Here is a 13,207-nt window from a genome sequence, read left to right on the forward strand (position 1 = left end):
TTTCTCCGATTTGGGTTTGAGCTTATCAGGATGAAACTTTTTCACATAAGCATCGCAACCCCAAACTTTAAAAAACGACAACTTTGGTTTCTTGCGAAACCACAGTTCATAAGGCGTCGTCTCAACGGATTTTGATGGTGTCCTATTTAACGTGAATGTAGCTGTCTCTAATGCATAACCCCAAAACGATAGTGGTAAATTGGTAAGAGACATCATAGATTGCACTATATCCAATAAAGTACGGTTATGACGTTCGGACATACCATTATGCTGTGGTGTTCCAGGTGGCGTGGGTAGTGAAACTATTTCACTTTGTTTTAACTGAAGGCCAAACTCGTAACTCAAATATTTTACCTCTGCGATCATATCGTAGAAACTTTTATTTTCTTGTTACGATGATTCTCCACTTCACTCTAAAAATTCTATGAACTTTTCAAATGTTTCAGACTTGTGTTTCATCAAGTAGATATACCAATATCTGCTCAAATCATCTGTGAAGGTCAGAAAATAATGATACCTGCTACGAGCCTCAATATTCACCGGGCCACATACATCTGTATGTATGATTTCCAACAAATCTGTTGCTCTCTCCATAGTTCCGAAGAACGGCGTTTTAGTCATCTTGCCCATGAGGCACGGTTCGCAAGCATCAAGTGATTCATAATCAAGTGATTCCAAAATCCCATCAGTATGGAGTTTCTTCATGCGCTTTACACCAATATGACCTAAACAGCAGTGCCACAAATAAGTTGCACTATCATTATTAACTTTGCATCTTTTGGCTTCAATATTATGATTATGTGTATCATTACGATTGAGATCCAACAAACCATTTTCGTTGGTGTGTATGACCATAGAAGGTTTTTATTCATGTAAACAGAACAACAATTGTTCTCTAACTTAAATGAATAACTGTATTGCAATAAACATGATCAAATCATATTCATGCTCAACGCAAACACCAAATAACACTTATTTAGTTTCAACACTAATCCCGAAAGTATAGGGAGTGTGTGATGATGATCATATCAATCTTGGAACTACTTCCAACACACATCGTCACCTCGCCTTTTACTAGTCTCTGTTTATTCAGCAACTCCCGTTTCGAGTTACTACTTTAGCAATTGAACCAGTATCAAATACCGAGGGGTTGCTATAAACATTAGTAAAGTACACATCAATAACATGTATATCCAATATACCTTTTGTTCACTTTGCCATCCTTCTTATCCACCAAATAGTTGGGGTAGTTCCGCTTCCAGTGACCAGTCCCTTTGCAGTAGAAGCACTTGGTCTCAGGCTTAGGACCAGACTTAGGATTCTTCACTTGAACAGCAACTTGCTTTCTGTTCTTCTTGAAGTTTCCCTTCTATCCCTTTGCCCTTTTCTTGAAACTAGTGGTCTTGTTAACCATCAACACTTGATGCTCTTTCTTGATTTCTACCTTCGTCGATTTCAGCATCGCGAAGAGCTCAGGAATTACTTTCGTCATCCCTTACATACTATAGTTCATCACGAAGTTCTACTAACTTGGTGATGGTGACTAGAGAATTCTGTCAATCACTATTTTATCTGGAAGATTAACTCCCACTTGATTCAAGCGATTGTAGTACCCAGACAATCTGAGCACATGCTCACTAGTTGAGCGATTCTCCTCCATCTTTTAGCTATAGAACTTGTTGGAGACTTCATATCTCTCAACTCGGGTATTTGCTTGAAATATTAACTTCAACTCCTGGAACATCTCATATGGTCCATGACGTTCAAAACGTCTTTGAAGTCCCGATTCTAAGCCGTTAAGCATGGTGCACTAAACTATCAAGTAGTCATCATATTGAGCTAGCCAAACGTTCATAACGTCTGCATCTGCTCCTGCAATTGGTCTGTCACCTAGCGGTGCATCAAGGACATAATTTTTCTGTGCAGCAATGAGGATAATCCTCAGATCACGGATCCAATCCGCATCTTTGCTACTAACATTTTTCAACATAATATTTCTCTAGGAACATATCAAAAATAAACAGGGAAGCAACAACGCGAGCTATTGATCTACAACATAATTTGCAAAATACTATCAGGACTAAGTTCATGATAAATTTAAGTTCAATTAATCATATTACTTAAGAACTCCCACTTAGATAGACAACCCTCTCATCATCTAAGTGATTACGTGATCCAAATCAACTAAACCATGTCCGATCATCATGTGAGATGAAGTAGTTTCAATGGTGAACATCACTATGTTGATCATATCTACTATATGATTCATGCTCGACCTTTCGGTCTCTGTGTTCCGAGGCCATATCTGTATATGCTAGGCTCGTCAAATTTAACCTGAGTATTCCGCGTGTGCAACTGTTTTGCACCCGTTGTATTTGAACGTAGAGCCTATCACACCCGATCATCACGTGGTGTCTCAGCACGAAGAACTTTCGCAACGGTGCATACTCAGGGAGAACACTTTTATCTTGAAATTTTAGTGAGAGATCATCTTATAATGCTACCGTCAATCAAAGCAAGATAAGATGCATAAAGGATTAACATCACATGCAATCAATCTAAGTGATATGATATGGCCATCATCATCTTGTGCTTGTGATCTCCATCTCTGAAGCACCGTGCTTGTGATCTCCATCTTCGAAGCACCGTTATGATCACCATCGTTACCGGCGCGACACCTTGATCTCCATCGTAGTATCGTTGTCATCTCGCCAACTCATTGCTTTTACGACTATCGCTACCGCTTAGTGATAAAGTAAAACTATTACATGGCGATTGCATCTCATACAATAAAGCGACAACCATATGGCTCCTGCCAGTTGCCGATATCTCGGTTACAAAACATGATCATATCATACAACAAATTATATCACATCATGTGTTGACCATATAACATCACAACATGCCCTGCAAAAACAAGTTAGACGTCCTCTACTTTGTTGTTGCAAGTTTTACGTGGCTGCTACGGGCTTAGCAAGAACCGTTCTTACCTACGCATCAAAACCACAACGATAGTTTGTCAAGTTGGTGCTGTTTTAACCTTCGCAAGGACCGGGCGTAGCCACACTTGGTTCAACTAAAGTGAGAGAGACAGACACCCGCCAGTCACCTTTAAGCAACTAGTGCTCCGAACGGTGAAACCAGTCTCGCGTAAGCGTACGCGTAATGTCGGTCCGGGCCGCTTCATCTCACAATACCGCTGAACCAAAGTATGACATGCTGGTAAGCAGTATGACTTATATCGTCCACAACTCACTTGTGTTCTACTCGTGCATAGCATCAACGCATAAAACCTGGCTCGGATGCCACTGTTGGGGAACGTACTAATTTCAAAAAAAATCCTACGCACACGCAAGATCATGGTGACGCATAGCAACGAGAGGGGAGAGTGTTGTCCACGTACCCTCGTAGACCGAAAGCGGAAGCGTTATCACAACGCGGTTGATGTAGTCGTACGTCTTCACGATCCGACCGATCAAGTACCGAACGCACGGCACCTCCGAGTTCTACACACGTTTAGCTCGATGACGTCCCTCGAACTCCGATCCAGCCGAGTGTTGAGGGAGAGTTTCGTCAGCACGACGGCGTGGTGACGATGATGATGTTCCACCGACGCAGGGCTTCGCCTAAGCTCCGCAACGGTATTATCGAGGTGTAATTTGGTGGAGGGGGGCACCGCACACGGCTAAGAGATCTCAAGGATCAATTGTTGTGTCTATGGGGTGCCCCCTGCCCCCGTATATAAAGGAGCAAGGAGGAGGCAGCCGGCCAAGGGAAGAGGCGCACCAAAGGGGGGAGTCCTACTCCCACCGGGAGTAGGACTCCTCCTTTCCTTGTGGGAGTAGGAGAAGGGAAGGGGGAAGGAGAAAGAAGGAAGGGGGCGCCCCCCCTTCCTTAGTCCAATTCGGACTAGCCCATGGGGAGGGGTGCGGCCACCCTTTGGGGTCTTTCTCTCCTTTCCCGTATGGCCCATTAAGGCCCAATACGAATTCCCGTAACTCTCCGGTACTCCGAAAAATATCCGAATCACTCAGAACCTTTCCGAAGTCCGAATATAGTCGTCCAATATATCGATCTTTACGTCTCGGCCATTTCGAGACTCCTCGTCATGTCCCCGATCTCATCCGGGACTCCGAACTCCTTCGGTACATCAAAACTCAATAAAACTGTCATCGTAACGTTAAGCGTGCGGACCCTTCGGGTTCGAGAACTATGTAGACATGACCGAGACACCTCTCCGGTCAATAACCAATAGCGGGACCTGGATGCCCATATTGGCTCCCACATATTCTACGAAGATCTTTATCGGTCAGACCGCATAACAACATACCTTGTTCCCTTTGTCATCGGTATGTTACTTGCCCGAGATTCGATCGTCGGTATCTCGATACCTAGTTCAATATCATTACTGGCAAGTCTCTTTACTCGTTCCGTAATACATCATCCCGCAACTAACTCATTAGTCACAATGCTTGCAAGGCTTATAGTGATGTGCATTACCGAGTGGACCCAGAGATACCTCTCCGACAATTGGAGTGACAAATCCTAATCTCGAAATACGCCAACCCAACAAGTACCTTTGGAGATACCTGTAGAGCACCTTTATAATCACCCATTTACGTTGTGACGTTTGGTAGCTCACAAAGTGTTCCTCCGGTAAACGGGAGTTGCATAATCTCATAGTCATAGGAACATGTATAAGTCATGAAGAAAGCAATAGCAACATACTAACCGATCGGGTGCTAAGCTAACTGAATGGGTCATGTCAATCACGTCATTCTCCTAATGAGGTGATCCCATTAATCAGATGACAACTAATGTCTATGGCTCGGAAACATAACCATCTTTGATTAACGAGCTAGTCAAGTAGAGGCATACTAGTGACACTCTGTTTGTCTATGTATTCACACATGTATTATGTTTCCGGTTAATACAATTCTAGCATGAATAATAAACATTTATCATGATATAAGGAAATATATAATACTTTATTATTGCCTCTAGGGCATATTTCCTTCATTAATGACGCGCCCGCTCTTATTCTACCACGACTGAAGCACCTCGAGCTCGTCGTCGTCTGCCTCTCAAAGGGTGACATGGAGCGCCTGCTCCGTGGCTGTACTGCACTCGAGTACCTTCATCTTCAGGCGATCAATGGGTTGAGTACCTTCCACATCACCTCCATGACTCTCCGGACTATTTATGTGTGTTGCTAGTGCGGCAGGAAGACATCACAAAAGGTGGACCACGGTATGGTCATCCAGGACACACCTGCACGTGAGAGATTACTTGTAGTTGATCAAGAAGGTCCAACAAGAATCATTGTCATTTGTGCGCCGAAATTGATAGTGGTGGGCTACTCGTCTGACAAATACTCCGAACTTGTTATTGGATCCACACCCGTTCAGGTACGGCAACCGCGTTCTACCTCTCCTTCTACAAATTAACATTATTTCTAATTTTGAAGATTCTTGTTCGTCTGTCATTCAGAAGATGATTCCGACAAGCTTGACCCCGAAACTGCGCACAGTGAAGGTCTTGGCACTAGAATCTATCGGGCCCGACCTGGAGCAAGTTGTCAGTTTCCTGAGATGCTTTCCATGTCTGGAGAAGCTATATATCGAGGTGATGTTCCTTTCTTGTTAAATGTTAACCATAAGGGAGTTCTTGTGACACCTTTTTCCAAGTTTACAATGACAATGTACTACGATTTCTGAAGGTTATTTTGGAGGATTTCAGTATATAGATGCCCCCCCCATATTGGTTGCTTGATCCATATGGTTACAATCAATAAGCATTTCTCCTTTGGATTCATCTGTACTAGTTTTCTTAGGGAACTTTTCATCCACTCCAACTCTTGTGAAGAAGGCTACATTTTTCTAGAATGTAATCAAATGCCCATGTTAATCATGTCAGATTGAAGATGGCATGTTAGTGCATTTTACAAATCCTGCAAACCAAATAGCTAGTCCTGTAGTAATGTTCAAAACTGCATGTAGGCACTAACACGTTTTCTTCTTTTGCAGATAAGATTAGGCCCAGTGGTGGATAATGTGATACAATATAACAATCACGTCGAATGCCTAGATATGCATCTCTCAGAAATTACTTTGAACTCCTACCGAGGGACCTTACCGGAGATTATATTCGCCAGGTTCTTTGTTCTCAGAGCAAGGGTGCTGAAGGAAATGAGGTTTGCCCTACATTTATTTCACAAAAATGAATAGTCTATTGATCAGCGCCGGCGCCCGCGGCAGAATGGAGTAGGCTCCAAAAATGCTGAATTTCATTTTGGAACTTCAGATGAAAGAGTAATCGGAAGTCATCGAGTCAACCCCATACATGACTTCTCAGTGGCTGACCCCTTTGCAAAAATTGTGAGGTTGCGAAGCCAGACTTAGAAACAGTGATATTAGTTTGAACCTCTCTAATATCCATATTCAGCGCATCAGCGCGAGCGTTTGCAGGTGATGAGCTGAATTTCATTTCTAATATCAGTTTGAACCTTGTAATCTTCGAATTTGAGCCATATAACTCTGGAATTTGAACCTTGTAACATTTCGAGCTTTTGTCATACAATCGTTGAAATGGCATCGTATGAGACTCGTATATTCCTAGCACTACTTTGACCTTAATATGCAATGGTCTTAGATTTTATTAACCATTCTCGAATCAGTTTACCTTGTCGATCTCACAACACATGATCTGTATAGCTAACTCGACTGTGATCTTTGACATTATTGCACACAGTTGGTTTCTTCCACCGTGTGCACTGTAGAGCGCAAAATTAATTATCGCACTCGAGTGTCCACGCCTGGGGTGCAGTGTTTTCAAGCGTGCACTGGATTCTGGAATCCTCTGCTATGAACGCTGTGACAAGACGTGACGGTTACAGGCCGGCCGGCCCCCATTTATTATTGCAGCGGCCATTTAACCTACCCTTGTGTCTCTTCAACCTTTCGATCGCGCCCCACCATTGCAAGAAGCACACCAACCACGAGAAATTCTTAGAGGGTATCCTGCGCGGCTCCAATGGCGCTCCGAGCGGCTACCGACGACGAGCAGCAGTTCACCATGCGTGCCGTGGTGGACACCCACGGAAGGTTCATGGACCTCTCGGTGGTGTACACCAACGATCTGATCTGGGAGGAGCACTCCATCCACATCATGGAGCTGTTGCTTACCGAGGAGAAGTACAAGGTGGTCGGGTTCGACCTCGAGTACACCCGCGCTCGTGCCAGGTCTCGTCCCAAGGTCGCCGTCGCCCAGATGTGCGTGCGCCACCACATCCTCGTCTACCACTACTGCCTGGCCACAAGGCCCTGCGAGCGTTTTGCCAGGTTTTTCAACAGCCCCCACTACATGTTTGCTACGGTGGACATCACCAACGATGTAAAGGCACTCGAGAGTTCGGTGTCAGTGCATCTAGTGCCCCTTAGTGATTTTGGTGTATTGAAGACTTATAGGTTAAGGGACTAATGTGTTTATGAGTGTACACAGGTCTATAAGTCTATGAGGAGTTTGATATTTATAGAGAAAGTCGACCCCTAAAAATGAAGTTCTTCGACTGAAGACTTTGGATTTCTGAAGACTTTCTGAAGACTTCGAAAGTGAAAAAATCGGTGTGACCTTGAAGACTTGGTATCCGTTTGAGGAACATCAAGCGTCAAGACTTTTGTTTCCGTAGTTTCATTTTATCTTTCTTGAGTCATAGGAAACACCGTACTGTTAAAGGGGGTCGAGGAAATACTAAGGAAAAATTTCCATGTGATGCTCAACTCAAAATCCTACACCTACCAATCCCTTCGAGTGAAGCCATTGGAAATCTCATACAGTTCAGTCAATTTCTTCAGTTACAGAGACAAAGTTCTTTCGGTCGCTGAGGAATTTGTTCTGACTGAGGAGTTAGGAATTCGCCAGTGCGGATTGCCTACACTGTGAGGAACATGATAGCCCTGAGGAATTTGATACTCAAATTTCCGACCGTTGCTGTGCTACGCGCCAGCTATCCCAAAATATCTACCCACCTAACGGTCATATTATTGAAGGGCATTTATGTCTTATCATGTCGGGCTGCTCCCTAGGCTATAAATAGCCGCCGCCTACAACCACTAGCTGGTTGGCTGCTCCGAGAGAAATTGACACTTGTCATTTGAGGGCATCCCATCCTCCGAGGACTTTCAGCTAAAATCATCGAGTGAGGAAAATCCAAACCCAATCACCTACAAACCCAAAGTGATTGATCATGACTAAAGAGATTGATCCTGTGTGGATCCGACGCTTGTTACCTTTGAGGACCGTGCTTCTTCTAGACGGTTAGGCGTCATGGTCTAGAGCATCCAAGGGGAATTGTGGATCGCCGAGTGACCGAGTTTGTGAAGGTTCGGAAGTCACCTGAAGACTTACCACGAGTGATTGGTCAAGGTCCGTGTGACCTTAGCTCAAGGAGAATACGGTGAGGACTGTGTGTCCTCAGGTTGAAATACCTAGCCGCTCCAACCAGATGTACAACTGAGACAACAGTTGGAGCTGGTCTACCAAATCATTGTCTTCACCAAGCCAACTGGTTCTATTTCTTCAACTCTTGCATTTCCTCATATATGTGTTTGAAGACTTTGACTGAAGACTTTCTCAATTTCCTCAGTTCAATTTCTTCAGTCTGTTTGTCTTCATCCTGTGTTATCCTGTGATTACGCTTTCTGTACTTTGTGCTTGTCTTCATTTCATCATGATGACCATGCTTGTGTTCTGTTATGTTTACTTTTGAGTACTTATTCCGCTGCTAGTAGTTCTTCGCTAAGGAATTTCCTCACCCGCAAATTCCTCAGTGAAGAATTCATAAAAATCGCCTATTTACCCCCCTCTAGTCGATATAACGCACTTTCAAGTGGTATCAGAGCAAGGTACTCCCTTGTTCTGTGTGATTTTGGTTTATCCGCCTGGAGTTTTAGTTATGTAAACCGCAGGTATGATCAAGGTCTCTGCTGGGTGTCCTACCTTCGATGGGATGGACTACCCCTACTGGAAGAATAAGCTGCGAATGCATCTTGAGGCAATTGATAACGATCTCTGGTATGTTGTGGAAAATGGTGTTCCCTCAGTCACACCTTCTCTGAATGCTACTCATGTGAAGAGATTGAAGCAACTCGATTCTCAAGCGAAGAATATCATTTGTGGCCATCTGAGCAAAGGACAGTATGGAAGAGTGACTGCTTTGGAAACTGCTAGGCTTATCTGGGATAGGTTGTCCAAAGTCAATGAAGGAGTCTCAACATAGCGTGACTCTCGAGTTGATGTTCTTCGCAATCTCTTCAACCGCTTCAAAAGATTCGACAATGAAAATGTTCAACAAACCTTCGATCGCCTCACTGACATCTCAAATGAGCTTCAAGCACTTGGTGCCACTGACATCACCGACCATGAGGTGGTGAAGAAATTGCTGAGATCGCTTGATTCCTCATTTGATACTCTGGCATTGATGATACAAGAGTGTGCTGATTACATGTCACTTGATCCCGCTGATATCCTCGAGAGGCTAAATACTCATGAGTTCCAGCTTGATGAAAAGAGAGATCTCTATGGTTCGACCTATGGCAGATCACGTGCCCTGAAGGCCACCAAGGTCGTCTCTGAATCTGAAGGTGAAGATTCTGGTAGTAGCCTTGGTGATCCTGAAGAACTGAGCCAGGAGCTAGCATTGCTCGTGAAGAAATTTTAGAGGTTCTCAAGACGTGGTCGCTTTGGAAAATCCTCAAGGAGCAATGATTCCTCATCCAGTGACTACAAGAAGAGGCTTTGTCACAAACGCAAGAAACCTGGACACTACATTCAAGATTGTCCTCAGTGGGAAAAGGAATCAAAGAAGAAGAAATACAAGGATCACAGTTCTGATGATGCGAAGAAAAAGAAGAAATCCTTAAAATTTTCATCATCAAAATCCTCGAAGTCTTCGTCTCACAAGAAGAGCAGCTCCAAGAAGGCTCGGGCATTCATTGGCAAGGAAATGGACTCTGAGGCTGAATCTGAGGAACATGAGGAAGAGGAGGCATATGAGGAGTCCGAGTCTGGTGTGGCGAGTTTAGCTCTCGCTACTGCATTCATTAGCAATTCTATCTTCAACTCTGAAGAAAATGGCTTCACCAACAAGGCTGATGAAGGCAATGATGACTACGCTCCCACCTATTGCTTCATGGCAAAGGGTGCCAAGGTACTCAAATATACCTCCTCTGAATCAAGTCAGAATGAATCTGATGAAAACCTCAAGCCCAGCTACTCTAAACTTGCTAAGATTGTTGTGAAACAACAAAGGGCCTTTGAAAAGGTTCAAAACATGCTAGACAAAAGTGATGATATGTTGGGTGAAGAAATGGATCGCACTAAAACCTTGACTAAAAATCTTTAGAGACTTCAGACTAGGTTTGACAACCTTCAAGGTCATCATAACACTCTCTTATCTGATCATGAGAAGCTTTCTTATGAATTTCTTCAAAGAAAGCAAGATCTTGAAAAGCTAAGAGTGAGTTATGAAGATCTTCAGAAGGAGCGTGATTCATTACTTGCTCAACAAATCAGCGCTGCTCAGGAAGAATTTGTTCCTCCATGTTTGAAGTGCATTGAACGTGAATATGCTAATTCTTCACCTGAATGTTCAAATACTTCTAATGTTACAAATTCCTCACCTGCCTCTGCTATCACTAATTCCTCATCTGAGGACATTGCCAGTATCACTGATGATGCAGGGCTGAAGGAATTGTACATGAAAGGCATGTACAAAAGCCTCAAAGGGCATCAGACTCTTTGTGATGTGCTTAAAAAGCAGATCCTCAACAAGAACCCTAGGAAAGAGGGTATTACCTTTGAGAGGAAACTCAATGTTGATGGTACATATTGGAAGCTTGAGCAGTACCCCAAAACCTCATGGGTTGCTGCAAAGGGACCTCCAGTTGATCCATCCAATTTATCTGGCTTTACATGTGAATCTTCTCAATCTTCTGATGAGTCATTTGACTCCAACTATAAACTGTTCAAAAATCAGGATGGTGAAGTCTTTGCTAGATATGTTGGTACTAACTGCAGGAACGGTTCCCCTATGAAGAAAATCTGGGTTCCCAAAAGGTGCCTTGAAAGTCTTCAGGTGAATGTCCTCATGACACCACCTATGAAGAATAGGAACCCCAGATCAAATTCTTCATATGGACCAAATTCTTCATATGGATCCAAGTCCTCATACGGACCAAATTCCTCACGTGGATCAAATTCCTCAAAAGGATCAAAGTCCTCAGATGAATATCATCGTGCTAACAACTCTGTTTAGCAGGGAAGAGCTAAGGGCTATGAATATGAGCATTATTCTTCTAACCATTATGTTCATAAGTACTCAAAGAATTTCTCTGCTTATTCATATGCTTACCCTAACTTCTCTTATGTGAAACGAAATGGATTGGCTTCTGTGCCACCTTTCTCGTATGGAGCTCGTAGAGTGATGAACTCTTTGCCACCCCTTCAGATGTGGGTGGTGAAGAAAATGAACTAATTTCTTCTGCAGGGTTAGGTCTCCAGACATACTAAAATGTCTGAAGAATTTGCTGGAGACCTGAGAAATGCCTGAAAGGACGCAGGCTAATCATGAAGAAATGAACTTTCATTTCTCACGTTCTCATACTACTTTATCTGTTCCATTACTTGATGAAATTGATCTGATGAATTGTGATGTCATATTCTTCACTAATGAAGTATATGAAGTTCGTAAGTTGCACTAATTCATCTGCAGGATGATCAACCCAAAGCCACTGAGTGGGTCCTCGATAGTGGATGTACAAATCACATGACTGGTGACAAGAATCTATTGATGGATGCTCCCTTATCTCCATCCCATCTGAAGCATATCATCTTCGCTGACAAAGGCAAAAGTCAGGTATTGGGTCTAAGTAAGGTTGCGATCACAAAGGATCGACACATGGACAAACTCATGCTTGTCGAGTCCTTAGGATACAACCTCATGTCTGTCTCAATGCTTTGTGATCTTGATATGGTTGTTGTCTTTGGCAAGTATCGTTGTGTTGTGGTTATGGAAGCTAACAATTCCAAAGTCTTCGAAGGATTTAGGAGAGGAGACTTGTATATTGTTGATTTCTCTACAGGACCACAACCAGCTGTGTGCCTACTTGCAAAAGCTTCAGAAGGCTGGCTATGGCATCGACGACTTGGTCATGCAGGCATGAGGAATTTGCACATGCTTGCTAAGAAGAAGCATGTCATTGGCATTGAGAATGTCAAATTCCTCAAGGATCACTTGTGCGGAGCCTGTGAAGCTGGGAAGATGACAAAGGATAAGCATCCAGCGAAGACTATCATGACCACTACTCGACCATTTGAATTGCTTCACATGGATCTCTTCGGTCCTAACCATTATTCTACAGTTTCAAATGATGCATCTCAATATGGCTTTGTTATTGTTGATGATTACTCTCGATACACATTGTTACTTACAAACATGAAGTGCAGGAAGTCTTCAAACGATTTTCCTCGAGGGCTTCAACCAACTTTGGTGTGAAGCTCAAGCACATCAAAAGTGACAATGGAACTGAGTTCAAGAATTCTGGTTTTGATGACTATCTTGATGAACTTGGTATTACACATGAGTTATCTGCTCCTTATACTCCTCAGCAGAATGGCGTCGTGGAGCGCAAGAACATGACTGTTGCTGAGATGGCTCGCACTATGCTTGATGAATACAAAACGCCTCGTCGTTTCTGGATTGATGCAATTGATACTGCGTGCCACATCATCAACAGAGTATATCTTCACAACTTCTTCAAGAAGACTGCCTATGAACTCCTCACTGACAAGAAACCCAATGTGAGTTATTTCAAAGTCTTCGGTGCTAAATGTTGGATTAGAGATCCTCATCACAACTCAAAATTTCCACTGAAAGCACATGAAGGTTTTATGCTTGGTTACGGAAAGGACTCACACACCTACAGAGTCTTCAACAACGTTCTTCACAAGGTTGTTGAAACTGTAGATGTGTGGTTCGATGAAACTAATGGCTCGCAAAGAGAGCACCTACCTTCTGTGATAGATGAACCAGCACCTGAGGAATCTATCAAGTTCAAGGCTACTGAGGATGTCATTCCGACCGAAGAATCTGCTGAAGAATTCATTCCAGAACATGAAGAATGTCGAGATGAGGCACCTGAAGAAAATG

The sequence above is a fragment of the Aegilops tauschii genome, chromosome 3 (assembly GCF_002575655.3).
Source record: "Aegilops tauschii subsp. strangulata cultivar AL8/78 chromosome 3, Aet v6.0, whole genome shotgun sequence".
Taxonomy (NCBI): Eukaryota; Viridiplantae; Streptophyta; class Magnoliopsida; order Poales; family Poaceae; genus Aegilops; species Aegilops tauschii.